We start from the raw sequence: 10,949 nt of genomic DNA on the forward strand, positions 1-10,949 counted from the left end.
CACGTGAAATGTCACAACACGTGTATGAAAGGGGTGAAGCTTGTAGCACAACATGGAAACACACGTTTTGTCTTTTGCCCTCCTTCTTCCCACTCTGATTCTATGTTGGTCCAACTTCATCTCTGGTATTATGTCCAGCTCCAGGTTTCATGCTATAAAAAGAAATCAGATAAGCTGAACTAAGTTTGGAAAATGGCAATGAGGATGGTCAAGATAGTAGAAGCAAAGTTTCATTAACATTGATAGGAGTTGGGCATCTTTAGTCTTGAGAAGAGGACACTGAGGGAGTATGATACAGAAGAACAAGACCTCTTCTCTATAATTCCAGAGTACAAAACATGGAATAATAGATTTAAGTCAAAAGAAGGTAGATAATGATTGTTAGAAAACAAAAACTTCCTAACAACAGCAGTTATAGAAAGTCGATGGACTCCCCTTTACTGGCTTGTTCGAGTGGAGATGGACATACATCAGGGCTGCTTTGACTTGGATTTCTACACTTCATAGGGGGATAGACTCAGCCGTTTAAATAATTCCTTCCAACTCTTATGATTTTATGAAAACAGTAGCTAGAAGGGCCAGTATAAAACTGGAAGGACTAAGTTCTTTCAGTTCCTGAACCTAATACCATCCAGATGTATTGGACATGAGTAGCACTAATCTTGTTGCTAATGCTAAGGAATCTGGGGGTTGACGTTTTGTGTATCTGAAGAACTCCAGGATTAAGGAAGGCTTCTCTACACATTCGGCCTTCATTACTGTCTGATTCCAATTTGGGAGAACTTATTTAGTGTGTATTTAGTATTGCATTTAACACATGTAGTTGTGCTCATTTGGATCCATTTCAAGACAGATGAAACATGTCATCATAAAACAACCTTAATTTTTTTTCTCTAAAAGATTGCAGCAAGATTAAATTAGAAAGGAGATAGCTAAAGAGGAAAGACTGCTTGGGAGAAGGTTTTTGTTAACACAGATTTACATTTCATTCAGCAGAAATGCTTTATTTTATACTGCAGATGACATTTATTTTACATAAAATGGAATACAGGAGGAAAGATTTTAAAGAGGATATTGGAACAATGCAGAATTTCAGGATAACATATTTAAAAATGTCCTAATGATGATTTAATATCATACCACACACCCACTCTATGAGAAGGGAGACCAGACAAATGTAGACCAACTAAGGCGATTACATTCTTTATGTGTTTCCAATTTCTAGACATTGTAGGAAATGACATTCTGTTGATAAAAATATAGCTCCACATGAACCAAATGTAAATATGATTTACTTTCTAATGCCTTAGAAGTTTAGCTAGAAAGCCTGCTGGCCATATGAAACTGAACAAATGAAAGATGTTGACAACCATCTGATTCATAGGGAAGTTCACTCTGGCTATTAAACTATGCAACCACCAATATATTTACTGAATTAGTTCCCATCTCTAACTCATCTGTAATTTATCTGTAATTTACTTCTCTGTCTGATGAGTCAGAGCCATGTCAGCTGATCAGTAGAACTTCTAATTTCTTTCTTTTCCTTGCAAAATAAAGTGGACAGATTTTTTTTCTCTTTTTTTTAAGGTGAGCCAAAAGCTTTCCAGTGTTTTCGTTCAAAAATGTCTCTCTCTGTACTTCAGGCAACTGATTCACTGAAAAATGAATTCATTGGCAGCAGTAGTGATGCAGCTGTCATTTTTTGTTTGCATCAGTTCTAAGTTGCTGATGGTGGTGGCTACAGTAGCAACAAAGATGTTGTTGGCCACTCATTTATCCTCAGAATGTGCCAGAAATGTGTGTCTCAGGGCACTGAAGAACAAAAATGGACCATGGACAAAAGCTTTGGGAGAATTTACAGCATTACAATAAAATAAAATAAAAGGGCTGGTGCCAAAAAATTATCTCAAGATTATTAGTATTATTATTATCTCTCAATTGATAATGAAGCTCAAGCTCAGATACTTTGGTCACCTAATGCAAAGAGAGGGTGCTTTCCCTGATGCTGGGAAAGATTGAAGGCAAAAGGAGAAGGGGACAGCAGAGGATGAGATGGTTAGATAGCATCACTGAAACAATGAGCATGAAATTGAGCAAACTCAGGGAGGTAATGAAGGACAGGAAGGCCTGGTGCGATTTGGTTCATGGGGTCACGAAGAGTTGGACATGACTTAACAACTGAACAACAAAAATTATCTCTCAAGATTATTAGTATTATTATTATCTGAGTTCCAGGATGTCTGGTGTAGCTTGGGAAAGAATTCCATCCAAGACAGGTTGTTACTCTTCTACCACACCTGGACCCTCTTATCTGGATGGGGCAGATAGAAGATTCCTCTGCCCCAGGACAAAGTTTTCAATAAGTAGCTTCAGTTTCCCCAGGTGACCATTTACTAGGCCTAGTGGGTTTGGAATGTGTTATGCTAGTACAAACTCAGCACTGTAACAGCCATCAGTGAAGGCATTTTCAAAGATGCAATATTGTTAAGTCCCCAAACTTGGGAAATAAGATAGCTGCAGCTACTTTTAGAATGCCCAAATCTGTACAGAAAATTGTGACTCGTAAAACAGAGAGAAGGACAGAAAGTTTGGCAAAGGTAAAACCACACAACTGGGGAAAGCAGCACTGGGGAAAAAAAATAGAACACTTGTAATGCTCCTACCTATACTTTTCCTGTCAACTTTACCTTCTGTCTCAGTTCTCCCAGGACTTTGAGGAAGAGTCCTTAAGTCACAACCCCAGTCTGGAAATTTGCCTAAATCTCACTCCTTTGCCTCTTATTGGAAGAGTCACCAGTTCATCTAATATACAAACTTTTGAAGAATTTGTGAAGTTATGTTCCCCTTTGTCCCCTTTTCCTTTATCATATCCATTCAATTGTGTTAATCACTGTACAGTGTTTAGAAAACTTGAGGTGTTTCAATAAATGATAAAAATCTAACTCCTGCTAATCAACTGTAAATGGAGTGGTGAATCACATAGATCTAAAATGTAGTTGTGAAATCATACCTGGTAGAAGTATTCACAGAGGTATTGACATAATTCTACCAATGATGTGGCCCTAGCCAAACAATATTCCTTCATATCTGTTGCATATGCTTGTGCTGCTTTTCATATAAGAGGCACTGTGCCTTCTTAACAATTCATTCATTTATTTATTATTTATGCAATTTCTATAGCCTCCCATCTCAATCCAAGTGATTCTGGGAGGCGAACAGTTTCAATAATTAAAAACTGTTAAAATCATTACAAATTATACATTTAGGCAGCCAAGAATTATCATAATAATTACATAAAAATTAACATTAACAGTGCAACCAGGTAACTGGGCCCGTAACACTTTCGGGATCCGAGGCTCAGGCACATAGCTAGGTTTTTAAACATTTATGAAAGGCTGCACGGTCATGGCCATCCTGAACTCCAAAGGAAGAGTGTTCCAAAGGGCAGAGGCTGCTGCTGAAAAGGCACACCTTCTGGTCCCCATTCTTATAAACTGGTATTCTCTATGCTGGTATTCATATTTACCCTTGTTCTGGTTTTCTAAAACAAACAGAGGCTGATAAATCCAGTATTGCCACCACACTTTCTCAACCAATATTTATTCTGCTTCATCAATTTTTCCCTTCTCTAATTAACACATGCAATATCCAATATGTCTTGAGAATGAGGCTGAGAAAAAAAATCTGTAGGGAAAAATAAGAAAAAGGAGAAATATCTGGAGAGAGGAGAGGAGGTTATTTATCAGCATCATTTGCCAGTTACCGTTCGATGGCTAATGAGAATGTAGCGGAAACTCCTGAAGCAACAGAGTGGTTTTCCAGCTGCTGCAGCTTTCTGCTTAGCTCCTTGTGGAACATCTCAGGAACTGGCAAGACTTCTTCACTTCGCTGTTTGCTTAGTGTTTCCTGTGTTGCTACTCGTGAAAGTCAAAGGTGGAAAAAAGCAGGAGGATTTTGCAAGGACAGGGGGATTTGTGGAACAAAAATTGTACCAGGAAAAAGATAGCAAGGACTAAGATCCTGCCTGGGCCCGTTTCATGGGCCTTGATCCTTTGCCAGTGCAGACAAAGCTCAAATGCAAAGAAGATTGTGGCAGTGCAGCAGCTCACTATGACAAGTCTCATAGATAGGCCACCCAAAAGGGACAAAACCTTAGTCCTCAGCATCTGGAAACATTTCTCAAGGGAAGGGGGAGATATATATCATACGGAATATGGACACAGAAACTGAACATATAAAACAGCCATTCTATATTAGTATAGACATTTTTTATGTAAGGTGTTGAGACTCTTTTTTGAATTTTTTTTTCATCCTAGTGTTTTTGCCACATGTGCAAAACAGGTCCACTTTTTTTTTTTTCCGGATCAACCCCTGTGGCAAGGTAGTAATATGTTTAACAAATAAAATGCCATTTTCTTTCTTTAAGTCACTTTCCCATTCTTTCTTTTCAAGGTGTAGCTCCTGATCCTGAATTTCCATTAGTTAAACCAGAGCTCTGTCAGGTGTTTACATTTCCTATGCTTTGACTAAGAAGATAGTTGGATCCCCACCAATGCAATGCGACCAGAACCCCTTTTAATCTTCCCTTCCCAAGGAGTCAATTATACTGAATTTCTCAGGAGGAATTTCCCAAGATTATTTCTGCTCAAAAACTCCATGCAATTCTTCATGAACATAACATGACTAAAAGCTACCTCCTCCCTGCCTGTTCTCACTTTGTCTGGTCTTCAATGCTCAGTTGAAGCTCAAGAGACCTTTCCCCGTGATCTTGGAGTATGTAGTGGGAGAAGCAAGGAAGCAATAATCCATGTTTAGATAGGGCAACCAAAAGGCAGGAGAGGAAGGAAATTCAATTAAGCATGACAAAAGGAAATAGAGCTACAAATTAATCTCTACCTCCTTGTCCATAGGTTTAGGTATCTATTACAGATAGTTGTTCAATTTCAGCCACATTTGATGTCAATAAGATTTTCCATTTAGTTGCTTGGTATAGAAAGGTAAAGGCATTCTGAAGTCAAGTCAACTGCTGGTGACTATATTCATACTTTTTTTTTTTTACTGTATCGTAGAAGTGGTTTGACATTTTCTCTTCCAGGATTTTTTTTTTTTTTTTTTTTGAGATCTTATTCCAGCCAATAGCAGCCCCACCTAAGTACTAAACAAAGCTGACCACGCTTAGCTTCTGAATTCAGGTAAGGTCAGCTAGATGCTGCCATGCATCAGACCAAAAGCATATTTCTGGGCCTGATGTTTTCAAGAAGTGCCTGGGTGGCCACTGTGGGAAACTAGGATACTGCACAAAGTGAGTTTTTGGCCTGTTCCAGCATATCTTTTCTTTGCCTGTTCACCGGGTTTTCTTACCACCAAACAAAACTGGAGTGATGCAATACAAGTATACCCAAGGTAAAAACGTTAGGATTGATTGTAAAGTATAGTCTCTGCAGTCTTCCTCCAAAGACCTATCCCATCATATGCAATAGCAGAATCACTGAACTGTAAAGTTGGAAAGGACCGCAAGGATATATAGTCAAACCCACTGCAACACAAAAGAAAGCCAATTAACAATTCTTGGGAAGGGGCTATCCATTCTCTTCTTAAAAACCTTCAGAGATGCAGATTCCCACAGCCTCTGTAGGTAGACTGGGCTCACTGTTGTACAGATCTTACCATCAAAAAGTTTGTCCCTATACTTAAACAAAACCTAGAAAGTTGTATCTTAGTACAATAATGGGTATTAATGGGTATTTCTGGTCCTGGCTTCTGTGGCAGTGGAAGTTAGTTCCTGACCATCTTTCCTGCAGTTTCCATTTATGCACTTGACATGGGTATAAAGTCTCTCCTCTGTCTCCTTTGCTCTAGACTGAACATCCCCAGTTCCTTCACTTGTCTTCCTAGGGCATCTCCTCAAGTACCTCCTCCTCTATCATCTGTGCCACCTCTTCTGAACCTGGTTGGACCTCTTCTAACCTGTCAGTATTCTGAAAATGTGGTGCTCTAAACTGTACAAGGCACTCTAGATGTGATCTCACCAATAAAGAATAAAAGGAAATAAAGACTTTTGATCAAAGATCAGACAATACAAAGAAATACATAGAACAGAAATATCAGACTGATATTTTTTGCCCTTTCCACAGCCATCCTAATTACTGCAGAAAGGATATAGACCAGGAAGGATGCAGCTCTATTTACAAATTCAACCTGTTTCAGTTATTCTAGCATTTCTTTAACACAGAGTTGTAACATGTAATTTTCTATTTGTGTACCAGCATAATAATTTTCCTGACTTATGTTGAAAGCATAAACAAGTTTAATTATTGAGGAAGAAACCCTACTGAAAATTGTAGGCAAAGGTTCATAAAATTGCACTGTTAGAGAAATTTCTTATTCCTACCTGTTTCAGTCCCATTTGACGTCATATTTTGAAACTGTTTTCTGGCTGTCGCCCCCTGATTTTTCATCAATGAGAGTCACATTTCCATGACCTCATCTACCTTGAGTTAATGAAGCACTCCACACCTGCACCCAGCAGGAACGGACTCCTTGATTCTCAATTCTCTCAACCCCTAATGGTAGTTGGAGCAGCCAACCATGATGTTACAAACATAGAATTACAACAGAGTCACCTGGTGAGGGAATAAGCAAGTGGAGCAGATGAAATCTTCACAATAGATTCCTTTCTATGCCAGAAGAAAATGGAGAAAAGAAACAGGGAATAGCTATAATCAATGCATTTGACAAGCTGCTCACTAGGATAACATCCTAAAGTGCAGCCAAACATTTAAATGTTTGTGTTATATCATGGGAAAAACAATTATACAGTCATTGAGTTAGGTTATTAAGCTTCCTGGCAACACAGCTGTTCAGTATTTCTTTAGATGGCTCTTTCATTAGCTGCAGTGTGGAGAAATACACTGTAATAGCCTTCATATGGTCTTCTCATTGATGGGGGAGGGGATGTTACTTGAAAAATCATTGCATATTTTACATGTACCGGTTGGATGACAGACTAGTTCATGCATGCATTTCTCGATTTGTTTGAATCTGCTTTGGCTCTACCATAATATGAGTGTTTCCACTCACAAAGCAGGACCTTTTGGCTTCTTGTTTTGGATATATCTTACATGGAGACTGAGATCCAATCCATATAGTTCTTAAAAAGAATCAGTGTAAGAATTGCCTGAAATTATATTTGACCAATATTTTAGTGAGCAGATATTCTGTATCCCAGGCATGTATATGTATACATTTTGAGTCGTATGTATACAATTTGTCTCCTGCGTTTAAGTTATCAAATTTTGTCAAGCTAGTCAAAAAATGTGATTTCAAGATATCAGCCATATTCACACAACAGATTCATCCCATTTTTCTGAGATCCTTGGTTTAGAAGTTGTGCTTATTAAGAAGTGATGCCCAGGGTACTGTATGTGAAATTAAGCCAGTAGTGATAAGATTCTTTGGAAATATTATTATTATTTTTATTTTATTATTTATTTGACTTGTCCCCGCCCATCTCCCCACAACGGGGGACTCGAAATATGTAATTAATACATCTATGTTTCTCAGACTAAGTTACACTGACCTCAGTAAGTTTTCACATGCACATAACTTCTTCCTGCAATATATAATGAAATAGTTTGCACTTAGTTAAAGCACTAAATCTGATCTCTAGAATAAGGCAAACTTCCTCTGAAAGCTGTTCCCTAAACAATTAAGTCTTTGTAGTGATGCAGCCTCCAGTTCTATGGCTGCTTTTCTTTACTGTGTCACTTTTCCTTGATTTCCTTCTTTTGATCTCTTGGTGTTGTAGCTGATAATTTATAGCATATGCAGCACATTGATAACGAATGTTCTTAGACAATAAGATGGGATTCATGCTCAAGGGAAGCAACTATTGCTTTAGAATGTTATCATTTTAACAAGGAACAAAAAAATTCATCAGTTCATAAGGTATTTTATGGAGCAGGCTGGACATACTGAGATAAATCAAATTAATTTAAGAAAATTAAGATGTAGGAAACTAAAGTGAATAGAAGAGCAAAGAGAAGAGTAAAGCAACAAACAGTATTTAACTGAGCTCAGTTTTACATTTCTGTTATTTAGCCATTCCATTCCTGGCTGAAGTTTCTAGCATGGGTTTACTGTATTGCTTTGATATGTCTAGAATGATAATGGGTAGAAATGGTTATGGTTCAATATCAAATAGTATCACATGCACATAAAGAGGCTTCAATTGCTTTTGATTTTTTTGCCCCTCCCCCCACCTTGACTTATAACTAAGAGGTTATTAAGATGTCTTAGTCAACATCATAAATGCTCTCTGAGAGAGGGCAGGAAACCTCCTTTTTAAAGGAAGTAATTATTAGATACATCTTATGAAACCTGCTGTGGGTCACACAAATAGGCAATTATAGGCCAGTTTCTAACCTCCCATGGTGGCATAAGCTGATTGAAAGAATAATTGTTTTTCATCTGTGGGCTATCCGGGGGGAAGCAGATTCTCTTAACCCATTTCAAATTGGTTTCAGAGAAGACTATGGATTTGAGACTGCCTTGGCGGGCCCAATGAATTAATTTTGTATGGGGTTTGATGTGGGAGCATAACTCTGTTGGTTCTTCCTGATGTTTCAGTGGCTTTTGGTACCAGGGGCTATGGATCATCTTAGAGATTTAGAAATATGGGCATGGCTTTTCAGTGGCTTTGGTCCTATATCTTACATATATTTCAGAAGGTGTCATTTGGAGGAAATTTTTCCTTGAAACAGTAGGTATTATATCATATTCCCCAGGATTCCATTCTGTCTCCCACATGTCAACATGAAACTGCTGAGGAAGATTATCAGGAGACTGGGAGCTGAGTGTTATTACAAAAAACTAGTGTGGCTCCTCTGATATACGTCTGCAGTCAGTAATGGGCTAGATGAGAAATAATAAATTGAAAGTGAATCCACACAAGTTAGAGATAATCATTCCAGAAATGTGGCACATCTGTTGTTCTGAATGGGATTACACTCTCCCAGAAGAAACAGATATGCAGTATTGAGGTGCTTCTGGGAACAACAGCTAGGAGCCCCTTTTATCAACTTTGACCATGCTAATTATGTCCCTTTCTGGAATAAAATAATCTTAAAACTATGGCACAGGTAGTCTTCATTTAGGGACTACAATTGGGACTGGCGACTCAGTCGTTAAGCAAAGTAGTCGCTAAGTGAAAAGTCATGTGACTGTGACTGCACTTATGATTTTATTTCAGCTTTTCTTTGCTATATAGCATCAGAAGGATATGACCCCAAACAGCCAGGTGAGCCTAAATGGTGGAGAACGTTTCTGGAACTCAACTTATGAGGAAGCTGGGTAAAAGGGCAAATTTATAGCCCTTTTTCCCCACTCCCCTGCCCTTGGGAATGCTCACTCCAGCACTGGGATAATTAGCAGGAAGGGAATTAATGTTAAATTCATTGGAGAGGAAGGGATTGCAAGAGAGTAAGCAGGCACAAAAGGGGGAATGCATATCAAAAGGAATGCACTAGCACCAGCTGTTTGCCTACACCCTCATGGCTGTGAGCCACAAGCTGCTTAGGAGGCAAATAAATGCCTTTAGTGTGAAATTGATTAGGGTCTTGTCAATTTTAGGCAGCAGCTGCCGGCCAGCTAATTAAGGTCACAGGGCTAAGCTTGTTAACTTGTGATTAGCATTTTTTAGGGACACACTACACTGCAGAGAAAAGCAGCTCAGGAGGAGTTTGCTTGTTTAGGCAATCTCTCGACTTCGAGAGATTGCCTAAATTCGAGGGGGTGGGGGAGAAAAAAGTCAGGAACAGGACAACGTACAGTAACTGACTGTAATGGTGAATATGTGACTGAGACAGAGACGTTGTGATGGCCATAAATGTGGGTATTGGTTGCAAAGTTACTTTTTCATCACTGTCGTAACTGCAGACAGTCACTGTCTGAGGCAGTCACTAAACGAGGACTACCTGTATGCAGGTGTGGTAATGTGCTGTATGTGGGGCTGCCATTTTGCCTAGTCTAGAAACTTCATCTGGTTCAAAATTTGACAGCCAACCTGGACTCAAGAAGACTGCAAAAGATCTTTGCTTAAAACACTGCGCTGGCTGCCAATTTTTTTCCAGGCAAAATATTAAGTGCTATTATTATGTTTAAAGCCCTATATTGCTTAGGTTCAAGCTATTTGCAAGAATATCTCTTTCTCTGTGAACCATCATGCTTATTAGATCATATGAGAAAGTTTATCTACATTTGCTGCAAGCTTGTCTGGGAGAGACTTGGGGTTGAGCCTTCTATGTTGCCCACCCTAGTTCTATGAAATGCCCTCCTTGCAGAACTGAGGGGGTCTAAATATCATTAGTAGCTTTTTAGAAGGCTCTTAAAATACATCCTTTGTACAAATTTTTAAGTATTAATTTTAATCATTAATTTTATGTGTTTTATTGGTTTTAATTGCTATTTTAATTGATTGCACTGTCATAATTTTAAATTTGTTTTTATTGTAAACTGCAAAAAGACTGGTGATTGGTAGTATACTAAGATAAATAACTAAATAATATTATAGTGGCCTTACTGTTATTGAACAAATTTAGGATGCAGGCAATATTCTTAGAAAGTATTTCAAAATACTTTTTTGAAAGAAGGCAACAATTTTTAACTGTCTTTTGTTAAGGTCAAGCACTAAAGATATATATTTTAAAAATTACATGTGTATTAGATAACAGGAAATATTTTATGAAGGTGAAAATACTAGGGAAAAGAAGTAGCACTTGTCAATGGAGATTTTTCCCCCCCTTCATTGATCCAGCATTTTTGGGCTCCCATAGAAAGTGTCAATATACCAAGAAGTTACGGATGTTGAAGAAGCAGGATAGGAAGAGTATTGACACCTTCGAACTTTGGGGTTGGAGAAGACTCCTGAGAATATCACGGACAGCCAAGAA

Source organism: Python bivittatus, unplaced genomic scaffold (genome assembly GCF_059951505.1).
Source record: "Python bivittatus isolate LINGU-HERP-01145 unplaced genomic scaffold, Pbiv_v1 ctg000850_np1212, whole genome shotgun sequence".
NCBI lineage: Eukaryota > Metazoa > Chordata > Lepidosauria > Squamata > Pythonidae > Python > Python bivittatus.